This window comes from Sinocyclocheilus anshuiensis, unplaced genomic scaffold (genome assembly GCF_001515605.1).
Source record: "Sinocyclocheilus anshuiensis isolate Anshui unplaced genomic scaffold, SAMN03320099.WGS_v1.1 scaffold719, whole genome shotgun sequence".
In the NCBI taxonomy this organism is placed as follows: domain Eukaryota; kingdom Metazoa; phylum Chordata; class Actinopteri; order Cypriniformes; family Cyprinidae; genus Sinocyclocheilus; species Sinocyclocheilus anshuiensis.
The window spans coordinates 527,514-535,674 of record NW_015552643.1 but is presented as its reverse complement, the minus strand read 5'-3'; positions in this window follow the sequence as shown (position 1 = coordinate 535,674).

Below are 8,161 nucleotides of genomic sequence, written 5' to 3'. Positions count from 1 at the left end.
GTGTGTATTTGGGTTGACAGCTTTATGTTTGTTCTTTACTCTTCTGGAGAAAAAGAGGAAAGCTACTGAGAAGGTGATAAGAGAAAACTCCAGTGTGCAAGAGAGAGAGAGAGACATATCTGATATCAAGCCACAGGTCAAGCAGACACACACTCGCGCACAGACACACACTCGAGAAGACAAACTGGAGGAATGTGAGCTGGTGGAACAGACTGCCTGATGAGTATCAAATGGAGCATCTTAGATAAAGACGCTTCTGCCAGACTTCACTTACACACAAACACACAAACCAAAACATCCTCACCAAAGGAGGCCAAAATCTTCACCAGACACACAAAGATACGTGCAAAGACCCACTCAGTGCGTCCCTAGCAAGAAAGTACGCACATTTTGACGTATTAGGAAACCAGAATTTGCGTGTCACGAAAACATTGATCGGCAAAATCCCTGAATGCACACTCTAACAGGATGCGAGGAAGAATGATGGTTACTATCGAAAATCTACATCTTAACAATATCAAGTTTCTATACACAAATGCTAAACATCGAAGTGGAAATGGTTGTCGGGGTGCTTAGGTGTAGTTAACCTTCTTATCGTAATGCTGCGCACTGCAGAATCAATAATAACCGTGCTGCACCAATCTCCATGTCCACCCAGGCGAGGAGGGAGCCAACATTGCCTTCAAAATGGAGGTGCGTTGAAATGTTTAATCTCTGCGGCAGTATGATAAGATTGCTTCCTCCATTTTGGTTCCAATGCATCTGAACCATCTCCCCTGTGCCAGGTCTGTGTGGGATGTTGTGTAGAAGCCATCTGTATCTCCAAACCCAAGAGTATCTCAGCTTTGTATCTTGGGCCCCCACATGAACAGAAGGAGAAAGGGATGATGAGTAATCTTCATCATCACAACTAAATGCTTGCTACTTGTTTGCGTCAATGACCTCTTACCTTAGAAGATCGACGTCAAGGCTTCTTAGTTGATTACCTGCTGAAAGGCACTAGCATTTGCTCATACCCGCCCACATAATATGGTAAATGCTGTAAATGTGTTATTCGCGTCAATGAAGCGACATTCACAACCCATAATGTAAATTATGGATAAATAGCATATTCAATTAAATTGTATTAATGGTAATGGTGTAACCATCAACATTTTTGGTAACACTTTACTTAAAGCCTTTATCTGTAATGCATTATAAAGTGTTATTAAAGGGTATAATGCATTATAATTATTCATAATGTGCATTGCAATACATTATATCTTGTCGGAAATAATTATAACCTAATTTAAAATGCATAGTGTAACAATTAATTGCTAAGTGTTATAATATATTAACTGTACATTTTTAATTAATAATTGTAACTACAATGCATTATAAGGTGCATTACAAGGCATAGTTAATGCATTAAAACTACTTTTATAATGCATTATACATAAAGGCATTAAGTAAAGTGTTGTTAAATGTTTTAAAAAATGGTAATAGTACTGACTTCTTTTGGGGTGGTTGTACCCCATGACATCTTGCAAGCTGTAAAATGTAATGGTGTCTTCTAGGTCTTCTAGAGTCGTTACTGTGACTTCTTGTTTGGTTGTTTATTTGGTTTGGTGTATTCCTGTATGTTTGTGCATGTTGCATGTTGGACTGGATCGGTTGCACTAAATGACTTTTTGGCAGACAAAAGCTTTATTATTAGTCTTTTATTTAGTATTTTAACAAACCTTGATGTCAACCAAGAGGAAAGTTCTCTCAGAATTGAAGATATGATTAGAAAGACATTTTTGTTGATGTTGTTGTTGTTCTTCTTTTTTTTTACAATGACTTTCTGTTTGGTGTATTCCTGTATGTTTTTGCATGTTGGTTGCACCACATGACTTTACTGGTTGCACCAAATGACTTTTTTGATAGACAAAAGTTGTATTATTAATGTGTTATTTAGTATTTTAACAAAACTGCTTGGTGATGTCATTCCCAAAGGAAAGTTGTTTCAGAAGCGGGTATATTACATTTGATTACAAAGACAATTTGCTCGCAGAGAAAATGCAATGAGACCAGAAATGTGTATTAAGAAAACAAATAGGGTCAATTTTGATTACATGCCATAAATTAAACTTTTCAGCTCTTCAGAAAAGCCTTGAATGACTGCAGTAGAAAGAATGACAGAAGTTGTAAGTAAAAAAAAAAAAAAAGGCCTATTCTTTGCTGTGGTGTTCAAATCACTGAGGCGACTGCAAGGTCATTAAGTTAACACGCTCTGGAAATTTTTAATGTCATCTGAATGCTCTTTGATGGAGGCGTAACCTTATTTCAAACTGTGTTAACCTTGGCTCTTCCTCCTTCCCTTTCGCTCCGTCTCGTTTATTTACCCAGGAACTATCTGCACACGGGGCGGTTTCGTGCTCTGATGAGCGCTTTATCTCTGAGCCCACCTTTCGCCTGCGTTGGTCTTGCGTTGGGTATCGGTGTTAATTATCTCGCCGTATTCCCCCTCTCCTGCCTATCGGATGGCCTCATCGCCACTACGTAATTGTACGCGGCTCACGGCCGCCCGCCCCTCTCTCACGGGACCTGTGGAAGAAGTGTGGAGGGAAAACAGTAGAGACTACATCAGTTTGCATATTGTATTGATTTTTGTACAAAAGCAACTACACGTAGAAGAAATATACAAGGTGTCATGGAAAAATAAATAAATAAAGGGCTGCTTCTCTTTGACTTCTACTTTTTTTTTTTTTTAATAAGCTGATTATTAGTGGTCTTAAGCTGATGGCAAACCCTATTTGCACCATTTGTGCTATTACTTTTTTAAACAACTGGACTTTTGCCTTTTGGATTTTTGACCACAAACCTGCTAGCAACAACCTGAAACACTCTCGCAACTGCACAGCATGCATAAAACATATGCTCATTACAAAAACAGGCCCCTACTTTAATTTTTGAAAGACTCCAAATCATACCTATACATACAATTCACTGCCGTTTCCAGCCGAAATGAACACTTGTGGCAGTAAAACATCAGCAAAATGTATTCACACAAATTACTGTACGATTATGGGGCTTATTATATATTTTGATGTTTGCATTACAAAAACAGCTCCATATGTATAGCTTTTCTGACATAGTAAACTTGCTCGATAGCCCACCTGGTACAGCATTGCAGTTGTAATGCAAAGCACTCAGGCACGAATCCACAAAACTAAAAGTAACCATCCTGTAAGTCCTAGCCTAAAATGTTTACTTTTTGTAATTTTAAAGTAAATAAAACATTAGTGCCTTCATCAGATTTAGCAGTCACACTTTATTTTAAGGTCAAATTCTTGCTATTAACAAATCATTAACTATGACTTCTGCCTCAATAAAGTCCTAATTTGCTGCTTATTAATAGTTAGTAAGGTAGTTGTTAGGTTTAGGTGTTGGGTAGGATTAGGGATTTAGACTATGTTCATGAAGACTATAAGTACTAATAAACAGTCAATATGTTAATAATAGGCATGCTAATAAGCAACTACTTAAAAGTGAAAACTGCTCCCAATACTAAAGTGTTGCGATTTAGCTTACTCTTAAGTAAATATTTAAAGACACTTTGAATTTTAGGTTAGAAAAATGCACACACACTTGCTTTGTTGTTGTGGGGCTAATGCTTTAATTGGCGCAGGTTTAATTTCATAGTTTCTCTTTCTCATCACCTTTGCATCTGTCTCCCAGTTTCCATTCCACCCTCCATTAATTTAGTCTTTTTCTTGTAATAAAGCTGTGCTCCACGCCAAAGACTCCATGACCTTCTCTCAACTCTCAGACTCCATTGTAGCAATGAGAGAAGTAATTAATGCGTTATCCTCTCATCTGAGTGTGTCGTCTTTTTAACGGAGGTGTACGGCTCCCTCTGTTTCTCTCACACTCTTAATTAACTCGCGGTTCGTCCAATCCTCACCACACAGCCTTTTCTTTTCTCCTCTGACGGACGTTCATTCACAATGAACAATGGTGGATGTGGACTCACGGTGAGTCACGGATGTACCATTCCGTTGAAGTTGTCAAGTGCGGGTGAAGAGAAAGTGAGGGAGAGTAAAGCAAAAACGATGAAAAAGGGGAGATAAATGAAAAAGATTTTAACGCATTGTACGTCAGCGTTTAAAAAGAACCGAGAGTACGTTGGGACAAGAAAAGAATAATCTCTTTAGGCTCATTTTGCACAGAATTTTAAAATGAGATACTGCATCTTAACCTTGTCATAGAATACAGAGTATCATACTGTGATGTCCATAGCTTTTGTACTAAAAGACTGTGTTGATTATGTATGTATGTATGTATGAATTTCGTTATGTATTTGATCGACATTTATGGGTATGTTTGGCCCTGTGGGCATTTAGAAAATAAGCTGTTAATTGCACTTTATTTATTTTGTCTATTAACAATGTTTTTTTGTTTTTGTTTTTCGTTATAAAATGTATTTTATATAATACAGTACATATATTATATAAACTTTTTTACATCATACTCATTTCCACCACATCTCAAATTATATAAAAGCATTATTTTAAATAACATTCTGTGATGGAAATTAAGATTTTTGTAATAAAATTGCACAGTTGACTCCTTCTTACTAAGGTTACTATCATAGCGAGATTTTTGTGTATCCTAAATACATACACTTTAATAATATGTTTACCTTTTTTGCATAAAATCACAGCTGAAAATGACACACGATAAAAATAACATTTTTTAATTTAAATGTAATTTTTTTCACGTACATATTGAAAGGGTTTCTTTTATTTTACACTCTCTTTAAATTATTTATTTATTTACGCTTTGAATTTCATAGTTTAAGACTGAAATTTCAGGTCTTAGGCAAGGGTAAAGCCTATCCAAAGTAGCAACAAAAAAAATAATAATAGAAGACGAATGTTGAAAACAGTTTTAATGTGAACATCTTTAAAAACTAAAACCTGTTTCATATAAAACTCTGGGACATTAAAGTGGAAAAGGGTCAGGAAAAACTATATAAACTAAATATAAAAGTTCAATAACAGAACAAACGTGTGATAGTATGAAAATACAAATAAATGCATAATACTTTAATAGTGGAAACACTTAATGTCTGTTCACACCGAGTCAAGTTTTAGGTTCAAATCATACAACAATTTAGCAATTGACAACAGAACAAATTACAAAACATTAAACACGTCATCCTGTGATGGTGTGCTGTTTGTTTGTTGCTTTTTTGTTGCTTTTTGACTTGTTGTGTATAATTTTGATACACCAAACATTTTATATTTTCTTGTTATTCAGTTAGATCAGACTTGGTATAAACAGGCATTTAGATATGTAAACGAAAATGAACATATTGTGCAATATATATCAGTGTGATATTTACATTCGTTTAATTGCAAAAATTGCTAGTTAATATTTTTGACGTATCAAGTCAGAGACACAAACAAGCCTTTAGAAATCATGCATATGTACTTTTCTGCATGTCACCTGACACCAACCTTTTCTACATATGCCTCTTCCCTATTGTGAGAGGAAATGCAAATCAAGTCTCAGGTCATTGGCAAAGGGCACGCGCCCCCATTACTAACATATAGCTGCTTCATTTTACCTCACGCTGACCCATCCAGGTGCTTCTCCGACTGGGGGCCTGCATTCCCTCTCAGTACAACAGTATGAAAGCTGATCTCAGATCAGGTTTCTCCATGTCCATTTTGATATGTGTTTGAACACACGACAATGCTGATCTAGTGACAGCTCTCTTAAATAAGAGTCCCTGAGGCCGCTGCAGTTGACTATGAGGTTGGTGTGTCCTCAGAGAAGTCAAAATCTTATCCATCCAGACCACTGAGATGCATTAGTATGCTAAGTGACTGACAGCCTAGTGTTTATATAGGCTTTGTTCAAGACAAACTGACCCTTGAGGGACCGAACAAGGAGCAGGGGTCCCTGTCAGGTCAAGGGTCAAAATGTGATGACCCTTAAGCTGGCTTTGTCCTCTTTGATTAAAGCACTCAGTGTTTCTGAAAGTGCCCTTCATTGCAGTAAAAACAAGGCCATCGTTGAGGGAACAACCTGGAATGTTTGACGATTATTTTTTTATTTTTTTTGTATTGCATGCTAAAAGCATGATCTACTTAATATGACATAAATTATCTAATAATAATACAATAATGATCTAAAATAAGTTATTTACAGTTTAGGTAATGAAGTTTGCATTTGCATCAGCTGTGTCGAAAATATAAGAACAAATAAATAAATAAAAATAAATAAACAAATAATAAAATAAAACAACAAAATAAAACAAATACTACTTATTTGTAAATAATAATCTAATAATTTATATTACCTTAAATTAAACAACTTTCTTGATTATTGAAGATAAATTTTCAACACTTTCGTTGACTGATATTTTCATAAATGTTATCATAAATATATGACAGTGTTGACAAGGTGCATGTGTATTTTTTCATGTTCACTTTAATAAATATGAAACTGAGTTTCAGTTTTAAAAAGTGTCCATGCTGCCCTTTCATTTCATAATTTAAAGTTTTAAGTTTAGTCTTGAATTTGAAATGTGTTCAACAACATGGATATTTGAGTTTTAAAATCAAATCTGGTAAAGTTATTGTAATGCAAAATTGTAAACACTAAAGTTATGATAGTTTTTTTTTTTTTTTTTTTTTTACATAAATTGATTTATGCTCTAAAGAAAGTGGTTTTAAATATTGATACATTGAGTAAAATTTAAATGACGTATATACAAACAAACAAACAAGCAAGCAAGCAAGCAAACAAACAAATAAATAAATAAATAAATAATACATTTGGGCTAATAAAAATAATAATATTAAATTAAAAAACAAACAAACTTGTTTATCATATCTGACTACTTTCAAAGCTGCAATTTTGCTATTTTAAAAACTAATGGAGGGTAAAACTATGGAATATGTTTTAAATTAAAAATAATTTAAGAAACGAGCTTTTGAATAATTGTAAATTTGCTGAAAGAAGGAGAAGAAGAGGAGAGTAGGGTCATTCGCCCTCAGATGTCAAAGAGAGATGTATATCATCTCACGCATGCATATTTCCATCTTTCTTTTAATTAAAACTCAGCAGAGATGAGTGTTTTAGGGTATAGCTATTAATAAAATCATTCCAACATTACGGTCTGTGTTTGTGACATGGTTTTATTTTGCTTTTTGAACTTAGCAGTAATAAATTACACACTAGCGTAGCACGGCTGAGCAGCTCCTATCTTTTTAATTTCCTAAATGCAATTCATTGCTCCGAACATGGGCTCAAAACATTAATTAATTTGTATTTGATAATTTGCACATTTTCCTAGCATGACATGAGTGAATTTCGCCTCTCTCTTTAAACTTCGCTCTGCCTATACAAGTTTAATTAAGCAGAATCTTTCTGCATTATCGACAGCAAGAATTGGAAGCTTTTTAAAACATATGAGGTGTGGATAGCGTTATATAAATATATATTTTAATTTGGAAAAGAGAAAGCATTTGAAAACGAAGCAGAGGGATTGCTGGAGGTGGTGTACATTTCATTGTAATTTACAGAGAATTGCAGAGACTGAAAAATAAATATGACTTAGAAAACCAGTCACACGCACACACAATTGTCATTAAACCGGCGTGCGTTTAGCGGAGAACTTGTTGGGCCTATAGCTACAAAAATTATTAGTCATAAAATCGCTTGTTTTCCCATCAAGTGTGTTGGTGTGAGATGTTAAGGCGAAACTTGAGGGGCAGATTGAGTGATGTTTGTAAACGTTAGCATATCAATCTTAGCATAATCAGCCTTCTTCTATCAGATTAGCATGAATGTTTTTAGCTACATAGGATGTTGATAAACGTTCTCTCGTGCACAAACACACACATTCCTGTGATCTGCATGCACTCTGGCTTTTTTCAGAACCTAATCCAAGTTTGATCTCCCATGATCGCAACATTTACGCAACACTACAGATGAGCACAACGATATAAAAATGTTAAATGAAGGAAACATAGATCGCAAGCTCTCCCTCTCCATTTCTTCCTCAGATTACTCGGAGAAGAGACACGAGAGTCATATAACCCTAGTTCTGTGCTCATTTCTACCCTCATCTATCCCAGCATTCTCTGCCACTGTTTTTGATATATATATATATATATATATA